We start from the raw sequence: 20637 nt of genomic DNA on the forward strand, positions 1-20637 counted from the left end.
TACAAAATTGGACCAAAATATGGGCTTTTATCCCCAAAACTGCCCTTTGGGGATCTTGCACCTAACACATATTGAACAGGAACAAAGAAATTTCCTCAAATAGGAACTAAAAAATTCCATTTTAAATCCAGATAAACTATGGTGATCAACAGTAGAAAATGATATGTTAGATTTCAACATGAAATAGGGGAAACAATGAATATATTGTTTGTTCTATTTAACTATATGACACTCACCGAATTTCTGGTCTAGAACTTTAACGAAAGGAGCCAGACAATTAGTAGTGCAGGAGGCATTGCTAATAATTTCTTCTGCAAGATTATATTTTTCCTTGTTCACACCACAAACATATGTAGGAATATCTCCCTTTCCAGGAGCTGTGATCAAAACCTTCTTTTCCCCAGCCTGGAGATGCTTACCAGCACCTTCCCTGTCAACAAACACGCCAGTGCCTTCTATGACCAAATCAATCCCATAGTCCCTACAAATACAATATGAAGCATTTTGTCATGAGCTGAGAAGCATCAATTATCTCTATATAATAATCCTGGAAGGCTACCTAGTATTATACAAATTTATCAAATTTTTTCCGATGGTTGTTGTTGCCTCTGCTAGTAGTCTATTTGTTATAGGTTTTGGAGTTGTTTTGGGAATATTTTTCAATGGAATTTGTTCAGAATTAAGTAGGAATTTGTTGAAATTGTAAGTTTGAATTGTGATATTTCCAGAATTTGAGTGTTCTATAGGTTTTTTAGGTTCCGAATCCATATATGCAAGCCAAAACACATTTTAAATAACAAAAGATCATAATTTGACAAAAAAATGTTTGACCAAAAACTCCAAAACTTGAAATAGTTAAAAAATACCCTTAAAATATGCTAATCAGAAAATTTGCAATGCACATGCTTATATTTTGTTAAATCAAGTCTTTCATTCTCTATTCTGATTTCTTTTAGTCGTCAAGCTAAGTTCACCTAAGCAACCAAAATAATATGCATAGAAAATAAAGAATTGACCATGTTTATTACAGTTAGTGCATTTGAGTAATCTAATTGAGACCCAAGGGATCCTGTTAAGTGTTGAACATGTTAATTTCACAATTATCTAATTATTGATTTTTGAATGAACCAATAATTATCCCAAAGAATTTCAATATATGCTAACCTCAAGTGTAAACATCAGGAATCTGTAGCATTAACCTATAATCCTATACAAATAATTAGTTTCATGTACTTACTTCTGTGGCATATTTACAGGGTTCCGATCTTATACAACTTTGATGACCTTTCCATCTACCGAAATGCCATCATTTCCTACTATCTGCACATCTGTGTCAAAGGTTTGAAGAATAGAATCATATTTGAGAAAATTCACGGCCTCTTTCACACCTCCGGTGTCATTGATGACAACCACGTCCAAAGGGGAGTCCTTTTGACCATGCCAACATCGCAGAAAATTGTGACCAATCCTTCCAAACACATTGATTACAACTTTTATCTTTTCCTCCACTACGCCCCTTTTTTGTCCAGATGATCCTAACTGGAACGAAAGGACAAGGGCAAGAGGACAAAAAACCAGATTAGTTTGTTGTTTACCATGAAAATCTGATACACACATTTAATGTGATGAAACAAAATTTGCAAAGTGAGATCCATATACACCAAGGACAATCATTAAACAAGTAATCTCTGCTTGCAATACTATAACAAGCTCGAAGTGTCTAACCCCTACATGGACTAGGGCATCAATCATATAAATACATTAAATCAGCATACACCAATAGAATGATCAAAAGCCTTAATATTTGTTTAGTCAAATTTGCCTGAAATCTGACAGTAATTTGTTGGAATTACAAGTTTGATCGGTAAACTCAGCATAAATTGAGTGCCCCTAGGTTTTTTAGGGCACTAAATACATTATTATATTAAAAATGTATCTTAAATAACAAAAAAACCACTTTCTGATCAAAAATTGTTTTGCCAAATTGTCACCAAAAACTCCAAAACATAAAATAATTAGAGTCTAGATAATCCATATTTCTACACATACGAGTATCATGAATAATTATTAGTACAAAGTGTACCAACATAAGTGAGGCTGAAAATCATATTGTTAATAAACCTAGTGACATCTAAACCTCAATACAATGATCATGATACAATTTAAGAGTTAACCTTCATCCACAAAAATCTGATGAACCATGCAACAAACACACAACAAAATGAACTTCAATTAGGCCCCTATGACAGTTTAGATAGAAAACCGACCTCCATATAAACCAAAGCAACTACTACTAATAATTTTTTTAAGTGACACAATGACATACAGTCATTAGTACCATAGAAGAATGTGTTGACTTTTTTGTAGCATCAAGAGGTATTCTCGCATGCCAAGAGGCCTCCTAAGTCAGCCTAGAAGATTTATGAAAGTAAAAATAAAATTTCAAATTTTTATTAGGCTTCATGTAGGCTCAAAAAAGACAAGTTGGCCCAGCTCATGAAGGAATGTGTCCTTAGGGGTAAATGCACCCATTCGACTTGTATATATATACATGATGTGACATTTCATTTGATCACTCGTCATCATCATCTCCCTTTTATAACAATCACACGTGGAAGCAGATAGAGGATGAATCTGAATGAAGTTTGGACTTGGATTATTGGCCCAAATGTCTAGACAATTTGGAATTGTAAACCTTGTTGAAGAATAATTTCTCCTTAGAAGAACTGTTCTTGGGTTTTCTCTCAAGTTTGGGTTCCCAATGGAAAACGTGTTGCCTCTATTGTGCATGGATGTCTCTTTATGATCATTGTTGTTTCTGCTGTATTTACTGTTGAAATATTCTATATATAATTGCTCAATGATATTAGTGGCATTAGATAAATTGTTTGAGGATCATTAGGTAGTAATTATCAAATTAAAAGATTGGTTTCTATTATGTATCTTGTAGAAAATTCAACATGGAATCAATGCTTTGTTGAGAGTGTGGGGGTGTGTTATATTCTTTCCACGACTAGACCCCCTAGTTAACTGGGGGGTTAGAGGAAGGTCGAAGCCCCCCCTTCATTGTGCTGATCGCGGAGAGGGGGGGTCACATGGAGTTTGAGGGGGGCGGATAACCCCCCTCTACAGGGTCCGGGGCAGCGCCCCAGGGAAATTTGTTTTGGACTAGGTAGGGTGAACCTACCTATGGTTTTGTGCATGGTTTTCACACATGGTTTTGGACGCGATGGTTTTCAATCCATGGTATTGGATGCTTCGAATTGTATATATATGTATTGTAACATTGAAAGGAACATAATGAAAAATCAATCTGGTAGTCTCGGTTTTGGGATCCAGGGGAAAATATCTGCGTATATGTGTCTTATGTGTTATGCTCTCGCATTGTTTATTTTCTATGTTTTAGAATTCATATGCAAGTAATTTCTTTATGGGGTTAAAACCTACATTTGGTATCAGAGTTGTTTTGGCTTCAAGGGGACGCCTTTGTTGCTGAGGGGTTCCGCTCGGGTCTGTGGTATACCCCGTTGAGTGGGAGATCTACGAGATTGATTCTGGTGGAGAAAGAAGATGGTGAGCAGTGGAAATATAGAGACTGAGAAATTTAATGCTCAGAGTTTTTAGTTGTGGAAACTCAAGATGGAGGATCTGTTGGTGGACAAAGATCAGTGGATCACAGTAGATCTGGGTACTAAACCAACGGGAGTGTCCGATGAAGAATGGAAAAAGTTAGATCAGAAGGCAAAGAGCACAATATGATTGTGTGTCTTAGATACAATATTGCTAGCTGTATCAGGGGAAGCTACGACGAAGGCTTTATGGGACAAGTTAGGGAATTTGTACCAATCTAAGTCTCTGCTGAATAAATTGTTCCTACAAAAAAAGCTGTATAACCTAAGGATGAATGATGGAGACTTGGTGACAGATCATATGAATGAATTTAATACTGTGGTAAGTGAGTTATTGTCTGTTGATATTAAAATTTCAGATGAATATAAGTGCATTATTTTGTTGTGTTCTCTACCAGATTCGTGGGATAGTCTGGTTATTGCAATATGTAGCAATGCAACTACCTTGCAGTTTGATGAAATAGTCTCATCCTTACTGACAGAGGAGATGAGAAGGAAAAATATGGAGAGCCAGAATGGTGATGCCTTGTCTATACGAGGACGGTCCTAGGACAAAAGCAAAAATAAGCCATCGAGTGGGAGATCTAAATCTAGAGGAAGATCTAAATATCCAGGAAAACCTGTAAAGGTGGTGTGATGGAAATGTGGAAAGGAAGGGCACTACAAAGGGGACTGTAAATTTAAAGCTCCTGACAAAGGAAATGGATCTGATGATGCTCCTTTTGCAGAGGCAAAAACCACCTCAAATGAAGGTGGGGATGTGTACTTGTCTTCTTCAAGTACACATGTAGATTATGAGGCATGGTTGATTGACTCAGGTGCATCCTTTCACTTCACTCCCCATAGAGAGTGGTTATGTGAGTATGATAAATATGATGGTGGTGATGTCTTCATGGGTGATGACAGGAAGGCTAGAATCGTTGGTCGTGGAAAAGTCAAGTTGAAGTTACAAGGTGGAAGGGTTAGAACACTTCCAGGTGTTCTGCATATTCCTGCATTAGCCAGAAATCTGATTTCTGTAAGAAAGCTAGATGATGCAGGTGTAAAATAGTGTCTGAGAAAGGTACGTGCAAGATGGTTCAAGGAGCACTAGTATTGATGCGGGGAGTTTGGATTGGAACTCTGTATAAGCTGCAAGGTAGCACTATTGTTGATGGGTGTAATAGTTCTGTGGTTTCTGAAAGTGGAGCCAAAAATATAGTGGTCTCTGGATAATAGACCATGCTATGGCATCAAAGGCTTGGAGATATTGGAGAGAAGGGCCTTCGAATACTTCATGGTAAAGGTATGGCATAAGGTATGACTAATAGCTCTCTAGATTTTGATTTCTATGAAAATTGTGTATATAGGAAGCAAAATTGGGTGAGTTTCCCCTCTCATGGTAAGAGGGCGAAACAGATATTAGAGATTGTGCACAATGATGTGTTTGGACCTAAGAAGGTTCCATCACTGCGTAAGTTTGTGTACTATGTATCATTTATAATTAACTTCTCAAGGAATACATGGATATATTTCCTCAAGAAGAAATCTGAAGTCTTTGACAGGTTTAAAGAATTTAAGGCTCTGGTGGAAAACCAGACAGAGAAGAAGATAAAGGTGTTGAGGACAGATAACGGTGGATAGTTTTGCAGTAATAAATTTGAAGAATTATATAAGAAGTGTGGTATAGCACGGTAGAAGACTACACCATATACACCTGAGAAAAATGGAGTTGCAGAAATAATGAACAAGATGTTGATGGAAATGACAAGAAGCATGGTTAGTGGTGCTAGGTTAGGACAGGAATTCTGGGTAGAGACGGTGGAGACTGCATGCTACCTAGTCAATAGGTGTTGGCTTGTTGGGGCCTGACCCAGGTTCAGAAGTGCTTTAGCCAAACAAATCTTGAAAATACCGACCCTTTCGGCAACAGTCCGTGGTGCGCAAACTGAGGTATCACCCGAGGTAGCATGGGAGGGTGCTGGAACTAGGATTCCGCACCCTAGGGATGTCTTAATGAAGTCTAGGAAGTTTACGAACTAATCTTGCGCGCTTGCACTGCCCCACGCAGCTGTCTGACCTTCGTGTAGCTCTATAAACAACGCGAAGAGGTGATGTCTAGATCCTTTATACTTACTGTGTTATTATTATAGGTCTGACTTAATTTTGTGGGCCCAGTATTCTTATTAATCTTTCAACATTCATAACAAGTGCGCACAATCATAAACTTGTAAAGAGATGCATAAGAATATAATAGAAGCGTAAACACACAGATCTACAAGCAGATGCACAATATTTTAGAATCAACTTATCTTTTATTAACTTTTTTTCCGTTACAATCCCAACTTCGCCCTGCGCACTCAGCTGTAGGGGTCCGTGCACACAGCTATGAACTCTACAAGGCCTCTGTGCACACAGCTGCAGAGCCTCTCCTTACTACTACAACCAAGACTTGGACTTACATACTCATAATGAAATATTTATTCAGAAGCCCATCACACTTAAGATCAAGACTAAAACTCCCTTCTACACTTAGAGCATCACTCTATTTATACCTTCCCATGGTTCGCGGACCATAGGTAGGCTGACACATTTTATATTAAATTACAACATTTTAGGGCAAACAACCCTAGAGTCTCGCGCTCTGTGCCACCATTTCGCGAGGTCTTACATTACTTTTGACCAAAATTCAGGGTACAAGCCCCAAAAACCCACCATGGGGGGATCCGTTGCCCAATAAGCCCCCAACACAATCATCATGACTCATCCCGAGTCACTCAACTGGTGCAGTGATCTTTGCTCGGAGTCCACCTAGCAACATCTGTGCTTCGCGGATGTCTGCCACACATTCCTCCGATGTTTGTTGTATCGATTGTCCGTGACTCTCTGATGCATTATTGTCACAGGCACCCTCTTGCCTTTGCGCATATGTATCCTGCAACTGGGCTAATTTCCCCTCCATCGTGGTGGTGACCGTGAATGTTTCCTCGAGCCAAGGATGGATGCATGCTTTAAGCCCTGCTTCTTTCTAGCGTGTGTCATCCACCTATTCTTTTAGAACCTAGGCCTCCCTCATCTTGGCCAATCATTGAGTAAGGGCGACTGTCTGCGCGGTCCCCCTGACATTGTCATAGGCCTGCAGCAACTCGCACACTTCTATCTCTAACTGCTATAGTGTTGGGTCCTCCTGCATTGATGTGAGCATGAAGAGGGACTGATCGAACAATACCGTGCAATCCTATATAGTGTGCTCTATCACTTCCAACCCCGATTGAATGGCTTGGTGGCACTTCTCTCTGACTTCTAGGGGTGTAGAGGGTATTGCCTTCAGTCGCAGCTCCATGATTTGCAATTTTAGCTCCAACTAAACGTTCAAAACCTCCTCGTGGGTCTTGTGGACTCCAGTTACCAATTGGTGAATCTTTTCTATGGTGGGGAGTGTCGCTGGAATGACCAACTCTGGTATGCTACTACAGGCCTCCTCCACGGCCTGTTCTAATTCCTGGTTTTGTGTGACCAATTTGTCGTGCTGCATGCTGAGCTGTTCTAAATTTACCTTCTGCTTGCTCAAGACTTGGAGAGCACGGCCCTCCATGGCATGAAGCTTAGTAGTTACCCCATCCGACAGCTGGTATAGAGTTTCTCTGGGAAGGGTAGCGAAATTCAACCCCTAGCCCCTCATGTCACCTTTGGCTTCTGTAAAGACGACGCCTTATGGTAACACCAAAGTGTTCGTTGTGCAGACGCGCAACATCTGCTCAGCTTCGGATGCACCTTCCACAAGGTGCAGTGTCATCACTCCTCGGGGTCGCACCTGTAATGCCTGCAACTGCGCTCTGAGCACCCCCAGCATAGTTGTCTACTCTATCATTAATTCTTCAAGGGCATCCTTGGTGACATTTTGAATTGGTTCACCACTGTTAAGAAGAGATCCCTTAGAGGTCTTTATTGTCTTTGTATTCTTCCGTGTGGTTGGCTTCTCCTAGACACGTGGCCTCTTGAGTTGGGTCGATTTTGTTGTGTGTTCCTCTACCTCAGCCTCCCCTATATGTCCTGCTCCATGGAAATTTCTTGACCTTCCTCAGTCTCTTCGATGGGTGTGGTTATGGTTTCTACCATCTGCATTGTCTCTGTTGCCTTAGTCGCTTTCTCTTGCATGGCCTGTTACACTAAAATTTGTCACCATGACTATTTGCAGTCAGTATGGCTCCATCAATAGTGATACTGTCCTCCTTGGCAAGTCTTATACCTCTGCTCCTCATGTCAAACTCAAAAAAAGAGAGAAAGTCTTTAAAAGTCAATATAACTCTGGTTACGCAGTTTCTCTTACCCTTACCTGCGTGTACGCACCTCAATTTCATAATACCTGCGTACTTGTACGCTCTGTCTGTAAAGGGGTGGGTGCGTACTCCTGTAAAGGTCAAAAGGCGCAAGTTTTACTTCAAAAAACTTACTTGTGGTCGATTCTAGAGCATTTTAGAAGATGGTTTGACATGGATTGAGTGCCTCCAGATGGTTCATGCATCCCAATGAAAGAGGAACTTATCCCATGAAGAGGGGAGCTATCCCATTGAAAGAGGGGCTTATCCCATTGATGGTGGACCTGATTAACTTCCTCCAAAGCACTATAAATACAGGGATTGGGCCAGAGGGAGGGGAAGGTTGAAAGCTGAACATTCCTAAGGGTAGATGCTGCTGAAATTAGGACTCCCTTATAGAGCTTGAGAGGAGAGATTCCAATCCTTTCTTAGCTTCATTTGGAAGTGGGTGAGCTGATCAAAGTAAAGGAAAACTCTTGCTGGACCCTGGGAGGGACCTGCACAACACCAAGGCACTGGTTGTAATGGTTTGTTTTGTTTCCAATTAATGCAATTAAGTTCATTTTTCTCAACAAGTTGTTATATATAATTTGTTTCATAAACTCCTTGGTCTTTATGATGAATATGTTTTATTATATGAGTTATTTAGGTGCTATGTAATCGTTTGCTTGTTAGTGAATGCAGGCTTCAAGGAGAAGGAGCTCATCTGGATCGAAGAGGCTTGGCAACTCCGCTGGGGAATCCATGGATTTGATTGATTTCTCTTTTGATTGATACTTTGATTTGAGAAAATCTGATTTCTTTCTAGTTTTTGACTGATTGACTGTGAATTTGGGTGGAATAGCTTAGGGTTGAGTTAGTTTTTATTTTTCTTGATTTTGAGAGCAGTACGCACCCTCTGCGTTAAGCACAGTGCGTACCTGTACGCACTTCTGCTTTGTACACAGAGCGTGGCCGCACCTGTGCAAACAGGCTGCCTGCGTACCCTGTCAAAAGTCTAGAAAATTTCCATTTTTTCCTTTTTACCTATTAGATTTTGTTTATAGCTTGTTTTTGCTGCCCAGATCCACTGGTTACCTATCAAAAGTTTTCATCTAAGCTTGTTTCATTAGCATCAAGGGTTTTAGTGAAGTTCATAGAAATTCTAGCCCTAGGTTTGATTTTTGCATTGGTCTTGTAGTGACTTTGGCTTTAGAAGTTGTAAAAACCTTGGATCTCCCTGGTCTTTTCAGTCTTCTTAGGAGTCGGACCTTTCGTAAAATCCACCTTTGTTTGAGAAACCTACCTTTGTGTTGTCTCTTTGCGTAATTTCGAGAAGGCTTGTTGGTTAAGCTATGAATTTCATTCTTAAGAAAAAGAACAAGAACTTTTTGTTTTTTGTTTTTGACTAGTTTATGATTCTGCATGAATTAGTCCTTGGTTGAATTGTAACTGAGTAAAACATCCTGGAATTATATTTTGTAGGCTTTTACCTCATTAGATTTGCTTTTAGGTAAATTTCTCTTAGATTTGTTTTTGATAAATTTCTCTTAGATTTTCATAGATCTTAAAATTGATTTGATTTTCATAGATCTTAAAATTGATTTCTGTTAAGTAGTTTTACATGCTTTGTTAAAATCGGAAAAATACAAAATCTCTTTTGAGGAAAGTTTGTTTTAGTAGCATTTGAAGTCTTTGAAAAGAGAAAGGAAGTTTTCGTGAAATAATTAGTGGTCCTGTGTTGTGTGCTTTGGAAAAGATAAAGAGATTGTTTCTTTGATTTTCATTGCCAAGAAAGTTGTCTTTATAAATTTTGCATTCTCCAACTCTCTTAGCTAGGGAATTCATTGAAAAGGAAAGATTGTTTTTTCATCCTAGGTGCATCTTTTTAGTGGATTTGAGTAGAGTCTACACACCATCAGTTTCATCTCCGCTACCTTTTGTCCTAAAGAAAAGCCATAAAAATTAACGCTTAAAGTAAAATTAACTTAGTAACTTTTTATTTACTAGGGCTCTGATACACCAATATAGATCAGGCTAGTGTCTTGGAGTAGGAGAGTAATTAACCTCCAAGATAGTTAAACCAAACAAGTAGCTTATCTTGTGGTAGGATAAATCCAACTGTTACATTTATGCTCTGGGAAAGCTCCTCTTAAAGGAGAAGCACAAGATCGTGTCCGAACCAGTGAGGGAATCAATCCTCCTTCATTGGGAACGACGCCAGATATGCACGTACTACAAATGGTAAACCTCGGATTAACCATTGTCGAGGAGCCTGGGGTCACTTGTCGGTAAACCTTGGATTATTGTCAAGGAGCCGGCAAGGGGATTGAGCTTGTTACTCTGCCCTTGTGTGCTATCGGATCGTAGACTGTTCCCCCAGGTATATTTGTTGTTGTTGGTGACCTTAGTGACTATTATCTTTAGGATTCTTCCTAAGGTGACGGTGGAGGGAAGATCCCACTGTACCTGGAGCAGACGTCGGCTAGACTCACTTGGATTTTCTGGGGGGTTCACTTCACTCGAGACGGTTAAAGTGGAGGAACTTGGTCCAGTCTATTCATTAAGCAGGTTGTCGGGGTAACTGTTCCACCTGCCACTTCTGTACTGAATTCTGCGATGTTGGATTTCATCACCAACTAGTGTTTTCGGTCTGGAAGGTTACTGTTTGTGTGTGGTTTGACGCCCTAGATTCTTTAGGCGTGTGATTCGAATTTGTTTGGTTCTTTAGAGACTTTAGGCGGTTTGCTTTGAGATTTTACTTTGTTTGCGTGTGCAGTAGTTAAAAGTTTTTAGCTGTGGCTGAATTACCAAGACAGTCCCGTAGACTTCGGGGCCAGTCTCCTGAAGTTGTAACCGTGGCTGATTTGTTGAGGAAGTCCCGTAGACTTCGGGGCCAACCTCCTGAAGAAGTCCCGGGCCATTACGAAGGTTTGAAAGTCCTCGTAACTCATAGTGGCAGTAAAGTAGGGTCACCTGAAGAAGGAGAGTCTTCGTTGGTTGTTCATCCTGATTACCAAACTCTAGAAACAGGTTATAATCCTGAAGCTGTTTCGGTTTCCGAGCTTGCTTGTAGTTTTTCATCTACTAGTGATATAGGCGAAGAACCTGAGGTATCTAAACCTGTTACTCCCACATCGGGGTTAGTCTCTCCAACTTCTAGTGCTCCTAATTCACCTAGGGTAGAAAGAGTCATCACCGAAAATCTTCCTTCTGGTTTGATAGCTATTGAAGAACTTGCTCCAGAAGGAGAAATAGGCATCCCTATCCCTGAGAATCAACCTACTATTGACCTAAGGGAGCGTGAATCCATTTTTTACAGTCCACCTAGAAGTACTACTTGGTATCCTTCTTTAACTAATTATTTGGACAACTTGGTGTCAAGTTTTTCACCACCTCATGTTTCTTATCCACCTAGGGGTATTTATACTCCCGTAAATATGTCAGGTCAGTCGTCCATGTTTACTCAATCGCCTGAATCTTTTTTGTACGCTGGTCCTTCTGTTCCTGCTGGGTATCAGTCTCTGTCTGGTACTTTTTCGGGAGCATCTCCTCAACCCATTGAACAAAGGATGTTCACTGGAAGCAATGGTACAAAGCCATTGAGTGTAGAAGACATTCTTATGACGTCAGGTTCTATTCCTGCTTCTCAACCTCAAGGTGGCCAGTTACCGCCTGGGGGGCAGCCTCAATTAACGCCTGGGGGGCAACCTCAAGGTACACAATTTGCATCTAGGGGGCAACCTCAAGGACAGTACGTGCCTACGGTACATTACATTCCTCAAGGTCAACCCCAGACTCAATATGTACCCCAAGGTCAACCCAGTATCAATTTATACCTCAAGGTCAACCCCAGTATCAGTACATGCCTCAAGGGTATCTACCCCAAGGTCAGTACTCGAGTCAAGGTTTCCAACCACCCCAAGGTCAATCTTATGTTCAAGGTACGGGAAATGTACCTTTCACTTATCAATCCTACCCTCAACCCGGTTATGGATCTCAATATCCTCAACCTGTTATGGGTCAATACCCCGGAATGAACATAGTGTGGGATCCATCGCAAGTTCAACAGGTGTTGCAGCCAAGTGTACAGTTGTCATCTCAAATTGGACAACCCTTAGTTTCTGGTTCACCCCAGCAACCAGTCCAGTCTAATATTCAAACTTCTGTACCTTCGGTAGTTTCTCAATCTGGGCCTATTTCGCCTCGTACTCCATCTCAAACGACTGCTGCAACTGCCGCAACATCTGTTCAATCTACCCCACTTAGTTCTGGAGTATCAACAGCTCTGGTTTCTACTGTCCCTGTATCTACTCCTCAGACATCTTTACCATCGTCTGGATCCACGATTCAAACTACGGTTCAGATGCCTGTAGGACAACCTGGTTTAAGTACGGTTGTCACAAGTCAACCACAATTCACTTATCAACCATACCAGAGACAATACCAATTCGGTCCTGCTGTCCAGCAACCAGTTTACCAGTATCAACCGTATCCTGGGTACACTTATCAACAACCACAACAACCCCAGTACGGTCCGGTTAATCCTGGTTTTCCAGGAGGATACAATATCCCGAACGCGATTCCTATTCCTAGTTATCCTGGATATCCTCCTCCTGGGGCTGGTATAGTGACCCAGAGTTTTAGGGATCCTAATCGGCAGCTACCGTTTATCGCAACTTTGGATTTACCAGACTTGTCGCGCCTAACGAACGATCCGATCAATTATCTTCCGTTTTGGCCGCCAATGCCGAATAAGTTGCCCAGTGACATTCCCAAGTTCGAGGGTAAGTCTGGAGAGGACCCGTCGAATCATGTGATGACTTACCACCTCTGGTGTGCCTCTAATTCCATCTCGGATGATTCGATCCACTTACGTCTTTTCCAGCGCACTCTCATTGGTCTTGCGGCCAAGTGGTACATTGAGTTACCACGGGCCTCTTTTTATAATTTTAGCCAGTTAGCTACCTTGTTTTTAACTCATTTTCAGTTTCCAGTCAGATATGATAATGGCACGGAGTTACTAACTCCATTAAAGCAATCGACGTCCACTTATATTTCCGATCATATTCATGAATGGCGACGTCGAAGGCGGTTAGTGAAAGTTTTTATCCCGGACCAGATCTTAGCTGAATGGTTTGTTAAATCATTGTTACCGAAGATTACTGAAGACGTAGCTAAGGCCGGAGTAGTTACTGAGGAGCAAGTGATTGCTCAAGAACAGTACCTTGACTTAGTTTACACTCAGTCAGGTACGTTACACGAAAAGATCCCAGATCTTCCTAAGTCAAATCAAATCGCTGCTGCTCCGTCAGGGTCTCATGCTGCTGATGGCATGATTGGTACGGTGAACACTAAAAGCAAGAAGAAATCCTCAAAGAATTCTTCTCCTATTATAACCTTACCAGACTCCCCGACGGGAGATTCTTCCGCTGAACTCTCCGCCGACATTCACGCTGTAGAGTCATCTACGGCTAAATCAAAATCCAGTGGGAAGAAGAAAGGGAAGAAGAAGAATAAAGCAGACAAAACTCCAAAGGAGAAAACTGAAAAGGCAGAATCCAATGATGAAAAGCGCAAGCCTCGTTATCCATGTCTTATTTGCGAAGAAGAACACTTTACAAGAGACTGCCCTCATCGAGCAGAGGTTGCGAAGATCGTCAAAGGTTCCCAAATTCCTGCTGTCTTGAAGGATCCATTTCCAAAAGATAGCAAAATGATAGGTTCTTCCTCGAGTGCCAATGAAGAACCCATATTGATGATGTCTCATGTAAGGATTGCGACTCGATCGCAAGATTATGGTAGTAAAAGTCCTGTTGATGGCAAAGAAGCAGAATCTTCTCATTCTAATCCATCAACCTCAGCTCTCGGTTCCGATCCGCTACAGATCGAGAAACCTAATCCAGACTTAGTAATCAAGCCGCCCACCAAGGGTGTACTTCGAAGGTCTGCTTTCAATCCACATGCGAGAGCGGCCCAGAATTATAACATTGTTGAGGACTTAGCTGTTTCACCCTCAGCAATGTCGACTTTGGAAGTGCTGCAATCATGCCCAGCACAACGCAAATTACTTTTGTCGGTTATAGGAGCTGTTGATGTTCAGGATCCGAACCTAATAATCTTTGATCTAGAAAATAGTACACCACGTTTGCCTCATCAAATGGCTTTCCAAATCCCAGTGATAGTCAAAAACAGGCCTATTCATTGGACTGTTATTGATGAGGGAGCTTCAACGTGTATTATGTCGATACAGTGTTGGAGATCGCTTGGTTCTCCTTCACTAAATCAATCCCCGACAATTCTTAAGGCCTTTGATGGCCGTGGGTTTCATCCTTTTGGCATTTTACAGGATTTGCCTATAGGGGTTGAAGGAAAAACCGTTAGTCTAGATGTGGAGGTGGTTGATGCCCCTCTAGACTACAACCTTCTCTTGGGTCGAAGTTGGACTTACTCTATGACAGCGGTCGTTTCATCGGTCTTCCGAGTAATAAAGTTTCCACATAATGGAAAGATCGTAACAATAGACCAGCTGGCTTACTTTTCATCTGACTCAACCTCTTCAGAGAGTATTCAGCATGTCGGTAAAACGACTATCCCATATAAGGATGTTGGAGTAGGATTAGTTAAAGATGTCGGTTTACTGGGAACTTTTCCTTTTCCTCCTCTCAACGCATCATCTTCATTCGCAACCATTCATATGATTACATCAGACACTATTTATTATGACGATCCTTGGATCGTTCCTTCTGAATCTGAAATAGACTCATTTGGTAATTCTATGCCGTTGAGTCCATATGAAATTTCCTATGAAGCCGTGCAATCTTTTACCGACCCGTGTTCAACCAAAATCGACCAAATGAATGTGGTCTGTGAGGAATCACTTTTCACATCAACCTCGAAGTTAATAGCGTTTCCCGAAGTTGTGTCATTTGACGAGCAACTTCGTGAAGTCCTGTGTATAGATGATTTACCATGGGAGGATCTCCATCATAGATCTTCGTTTTTACCTGAGGATGATTGTTTTGAAAATGATTTCTCATCAATTTTTACAGCTGAATATGTCAAAGAAGCTCAGAATCCCATGAAACATCCTGATCCAGAGCTGAATTTAGGGAACATCTCTCGAACTATTCCCATTGACATTTCAGTTAAGCCTGGAATTGTTGAGAACATTCATATAGGTGCCTCGTGTACAGATGACGAAATTCAGACATACAAGGCCCTATTTCAAGAATTCGTGACGTGTTTTCCTGGTCCTACGAGGAAATGCCAGGAATTGATCCCGCGATTGTTGTTCATGAGATCAAGACTTACCCGGACGCTAAACCCATCCGGCAACGTTTGCGTCAGATTCACCCACGAAAAGCTGCTGCAATTAAAGCAGAAGTTGAAAAGCTGTTGAAAGCAGGTTTCATTTATCCGATCTCGTTAACGGATTGGGTATCGAATATTGTTCCGGTTAACAAAAAATAGGGAACAATAAGAATATGCATCGACTATAGGGACATTAATCGAGCTTGTCCAAAGGACAACTACCCAACGCCCTATATCGATCAAATCATTGATGATTGTGCCGGCAGTGAAATATTTTCCTTTATGGACGGTTTTTCCGGTTACAATCAAATCAATATTCTACCTGCCGATCAACCAAAAACGGCTTTCATTTGTCCATGGGGGACATTTGCTTATTGCAAATTTCCTTTTGGGCTAAAGAATGCCGGAGCAACTTTTCAAAGGGCAATGTCTTATGCGTTTCATGACATCAAACACATTGTGCAACCCTATCTCGATGATTTGCCTGCTCATTCATTACATCGAGCTGACCACCTTGTCCATTTACGAGAAATCTTCATGAGGTGTAGGCATTATCGTATTCGGTTGAACCCACACAAATGTGTCTTCTGTATAGAAGTGGGTCAATTACTAGGATTTGTAGTTTCGAAAGCCGGCATTCGCGTCGATCCCTCGAAGGTAGAAGCTATCATCAAATTGCCTCCTCCTTCGAGTCTTCGCCAACTCCAAAGTTTGCAGGGGAAAGCAAACGTTTTACGACGATTCATTCCCAACTACGCCGAGGTTACAAAGGGTTTTACTCAGTTGTTGAAACAGAATTCTCAATTCTCTTGGGATGAGATAGCTCAGAAATCTTTTGATGCACTCAAACACGTGTTGACCCATGCACCGTTGTTGCATCCTCCCAACTACAACCAGGATTACTTTTTGTACCTCGCCGCCGCTCATTCCACCATTAGAATGGTCTTAGTTCAGGAAGATGAATTCGAAACGGAACATGTGATATATTACCTTAGTTGGACGTTAAATCCAACTGAACTAAAATACTCACATGTGGAGAAATTTGCATTGGCAGCCGTTCAAGCTGTCCAGCGTTTTCGTCACTACATTTTACTCCGTAAAACTACAGTCATTTCGGATTGCAACCCTATGATCTACATTTTGACTAAACAATTGCTAGGGGGCAAGTACTCCAAATGGATTGTTATCCTGCAGGAGTTTGACTTGGAGTTTGAGAAATCTAAGTCTAAGAAATCTTTAGTTTTTGCAGAGTTAATGTGTGACTTCCCGCGTGCTGACATGGAAACTGTGGCAGAGGAACCCATTGCGGACGAATCTCTGTTTCTAATCAGCACTTTAGATCCGTGGTATGGGGATATCATCATCTATCTCCAGACCCAATCCTTTCGGCCCGAAGCTTCAAAGTCGGAACGTCAGAAAATTCGATTCCAATCCCAACAATACAAAATTATTGGAGATACTCTTTATCATCGTGGGGCGGACTCTATTTTTCGATGTTTCTTAACTCACGAAGAGGCTGAAAGGGTTCTAAATGACTATCACTCTGGAGCGTGTGGCGGTCATATGTCTGGGTATGCCACAGCCCGAAAGATATTGCGCGCTGGCTACTTCTGGCCGTCCTTGTTTAAAGATTGTATTACTGCGGTCCGAAAATGCTGCAATTGTCAAGTGTTTGATCGAAAGATGCGCTCCACCCAATAATTGCTGTTGGTCCTTTTGCCAAAGGGGGTATCGATTTTATTACATGTAACCCTCACTCGGCTGGGGGGCATGCGTATATCATCCTTGCGGTAGATTATTTTACTAAGTGGGCTGAGGCGATGCCTACATTTGAGGCAGACGGCAAGACAGCTGCAATTTTCATATTCAATCATATAATTGCTAGGTTTGGTGTCCCACAAGTGATAATCACTGACCATGGGCGCCATTTTCGAAACGTTATGATGACAGAACTTACAGGCCAGCTTGGTTTGCGTCACGATAGTTCAACTCCTTATTATCCACAAGCAAATGGTCTGGTTGAGTCCATCAACAAAGTTTTAGTTATCATGATCCGACGAATCATTGGTATTCATCAGTCGAATTGGCACAACATGTTATTTTCAGCGCTTTGGGCGTACCGAACCTCAGTGAAAACATCAACAGGGTTCACTCCTTTCCAACTAGTTTATGGTTTGGAAGCTGTGCTACCCATTGAATGCGAAATCCCGTCACTGCAAATGGCCATCGAGTTACTTCCAGCTACTTCCGAAGAGGAAAAGCATTTATTATACTTAGCTCAATTAGATGAGAATCGACATGATGCTGCATTGGCGATCGAGACTCACGCAAAACGTATGAAAGCTCAGTATGATTGAAATGTGACCCCTCGAAATTTTTCGGAAGGAGACCTAGTGTTATTATATGATCAAGCTAATGATAAATTAGGTGATGGAAAATTCGTTCCTATGTGGCATGGGCCCTATATTGTCAAGCGAAAGCTAGCAAAAGGGGCCTATGAGCTGGTAGACTTTGACGGGGACTCTTTGGGTAAACCCAGAAATGGACTTTACCTAAAGAGGTATTATGCTTAAAAGAGTGGGTATGGAGATTTTTAGTTAGGTTAGTTTTTCTTTCTAGCTGGTGTGTTTGTTAGTTTAGACAGTGTGCTTAGCTTAGAAAGTGTGTTTTTCATCGTTATTCTGGCTTATCTTGGTTTTACTCTTGATGATGCAGATGTCGATGCCTCTCCAAACATACATTGGTTTCGCTGATGGTGCTTGTCGTAGTACACGGAATATCTCTTCCGCAGCTTGGGTTATCTATTCGCCCTCTGACGAGTTAGTTTCTATGCATGGGGTGAGCCTCGGTCAAACAACAAACAACATTGCCGAATACAGTGCAGTGATTGAGTTATTGTCTGAATCTATTTCATTTGGGATTCGGAGTTTGATAGTGAGGTTAGATTCTGAACTCATTGTATTACAGCTTAATAGAGTTTATGCCATTAGAAATCCAATGTTATTGAGGTTATTTTTGAGAGTGCGTCTCTTGGAACGTGAGTTTGATTACATTGAATATCAACATATTCCAAGGTCTTTAAATACATTAGCAGATGCAATTGCTTCTCAAATGTTAAATAGACATTTGCAATAATCATACATGTAAATTTAAAATCATTCCATAACATGATTTACAAGATAAGCCGGTAATAATGATATATATATATAGATAGGAGTGTGTCAAAAAATACATCGTCTTCGATCATAGGTTGAAAAACACCTTATGATCGACAAAAATGATAAGTACAAAAAAACCAAAATGTCACATGTGTCTACAAAAATGACCATCCAATCACTGGTGATGATCTCTATATGACACCACTGCACGGGCCACCCTACACAAGAACCTCCTAAAAGGTCCTGGGACCCCGACTACATAGCGCTGAAGCCTGATAGGAATATCATCTATGGTAGTCTCCGGTATATCTGCTGTAAGATGCTCTAGGTCATGTTCCAACTCAGTTAAAGTCTTTCTGGCCTCGTCCTGTGGGGCCGGTGCCGCTGCAACTGGTAGTCTCCTCTCGAAAGGCCGGAGATTGGCTGGACGACGTGGGCCTACATCTGCATTTTGAAAATTATTACTATCAGTTTTGAGACGATATAAAACAAACAAAAAAAAATAGATAATTTAAAAATTTTGTGGAAAATGAAGTTACCTGTATCATCCCATTGTTCTCCCGATGGAAGAACCATGTCCGGATCTCCACGAAAATCAACTCCGGCATAAGGAAAATCCTGTATAGAAAAGACTTGGTCTTCTAACCAGTGAAAGTAATCCGGAGTAAATCGAACAACCTCCGTTCCCTCATCAGGATGACGGGACATAACCACAACCCATCGCATCAATTTGGGCTCTCGAGGAAGCCCAACACCAACAGTGAGCTGCTGTGGGATCAGCATTGGAACCCTCTCTAAGCCAAAACTCACAACTAAAGGCCCATAACCAAAAGTCTTCAGCTGTCTGTTTTTGGCTCTAGTCAGTTGGCCTTTTACATTGGCCAACACAACATCACACCAGTTAAAAATGGTACCTCGATAGCAATCAATCGCCATCCGCATCTGGGATCCAGTGGCAATGTGTAAAGCGGCAGCCCCACAAAGTCTGGTAACTGTAAAGGCAATCACCATAAGTTCAGGACGGGATATAAATTTGATCTCTATCCCCTTCTCCTGAGTCTGAGTGTTACACCACTCTAGTCGGAGACTAGCGATGGACTAGCCACCCGGCCTAGTCCCGAACAGAGTCAAGTGTTCGCCTCTCTTGGGAAAACCAGTGAGAAAGTAAATATCTGTGGGCTTTATCTCGAGCTGGTGCCCTCCAATATAAAAACACTAGTCCTGAACGTTCCACCTTTCTGCCAGCCACTCTAGAAATTTCACTTGGGCCCTCATGCCAAGTATGGCCCAGTATTTATAAAGGCCGCATGCCTTCAAAGCATCAATTGACGGTTGGTGATTAATGGCGGCAAAATCAACATCTTCGTGCTCTCTCTCACACCAATCAAGCATGGTGAGAAATCTACATGCCAAAAAACATCCATTAGATTCCATAAAATCAAAAAAAATTGGTTCATTTTGGAGAAATTGGGGTTTGAAAACTCGTTTTGCGGGGTACGCACCCCGCCTTTAGGAACAGAGCATGGGTACGCAGGTTCCCTTAAGGCAAGGTGCGTACGCCCGACATTTTCCCAATTGAGAAAATGTCGGGGTACGCGGGTCCCTAGTGTGGCACCTGCGTACCCCGAGAGGCGGTTCTTGAAACCCCAAAGCCTCCAAAAAATGAAATCTAGGGCCTAAAAAGAATTCTAAATGGATGAAAATGAAGAGGAGAATGTTGTAGAATACCTGAAAGAGACGGCATTCGATTTTGACGGTCGGATTCTCCGCAATGTCCACGGGAAGTTTCTTGCCAAAAGCCCTTTTTCTTTCCTCGACAGTAAAATGGTAAAAATGAATTGGTAAAAGCCCTTTTTATAGGTTTTTTGGGTATATAAATGGTAAATTTGTTTATTTTTCACCATGAAAAGGTATTTTTCAAAGTATTTTTATCTATCTTCAATAGGTATGAGTAATGTGTTGGTTTTTGTGCAGGATAAAGGATTTTCAGGGAAAATTGTCATTTTTACAAACAAAAATATCAGAGTCATCTTTAAGCCCTTTTCTGACTCCTAAAATATGAAAAGATTTCCGAGCGTTTCTTTTACACTCGTTAAAACGGAATTAAAAGACGGTCCTCTTATAGCCCTTTTTTGACCATAAAAACATGAAAAGATTGCCGGATTTTTGTCGTTTCAAATTCGATATTGGAAATAAAACGACGTGTCCTTGATCGCTTTTTACTTTTCAGATCAGAGACACTAATCATGAAAGTACTCC

The 20637-nt window shown here is 41.3% G+C and overlaps 1 pseudogene; it reads right to left on the bottom strand.

Moving 5' to 3' along the window:
- The window catches only part of LOC149234278 (glyceraldehyde-3-phosphate dehydrogenase A, chloroplastic-like), an 88135-nt pseudogene that overhangs the window by 33187 nt on the left and 34311 nt on the right, over window positions 1-20637 (bottom strand).

Source organism: Pinus tabuliformis, chromosome 8 (genome assembly GCF_031772625.1).
Source record: "Pinus tabuliformis cultivar Carrire ecotype Pingquan chromosome 8, CPIR1, whole genome shotgun sequence".
Lineage (NCBI taxonomy): Eukaryota > Viridiplantae > Streptophyta > Pinopsida > Pinales > Pinaceae > Pinus > Pinus tabuliformis.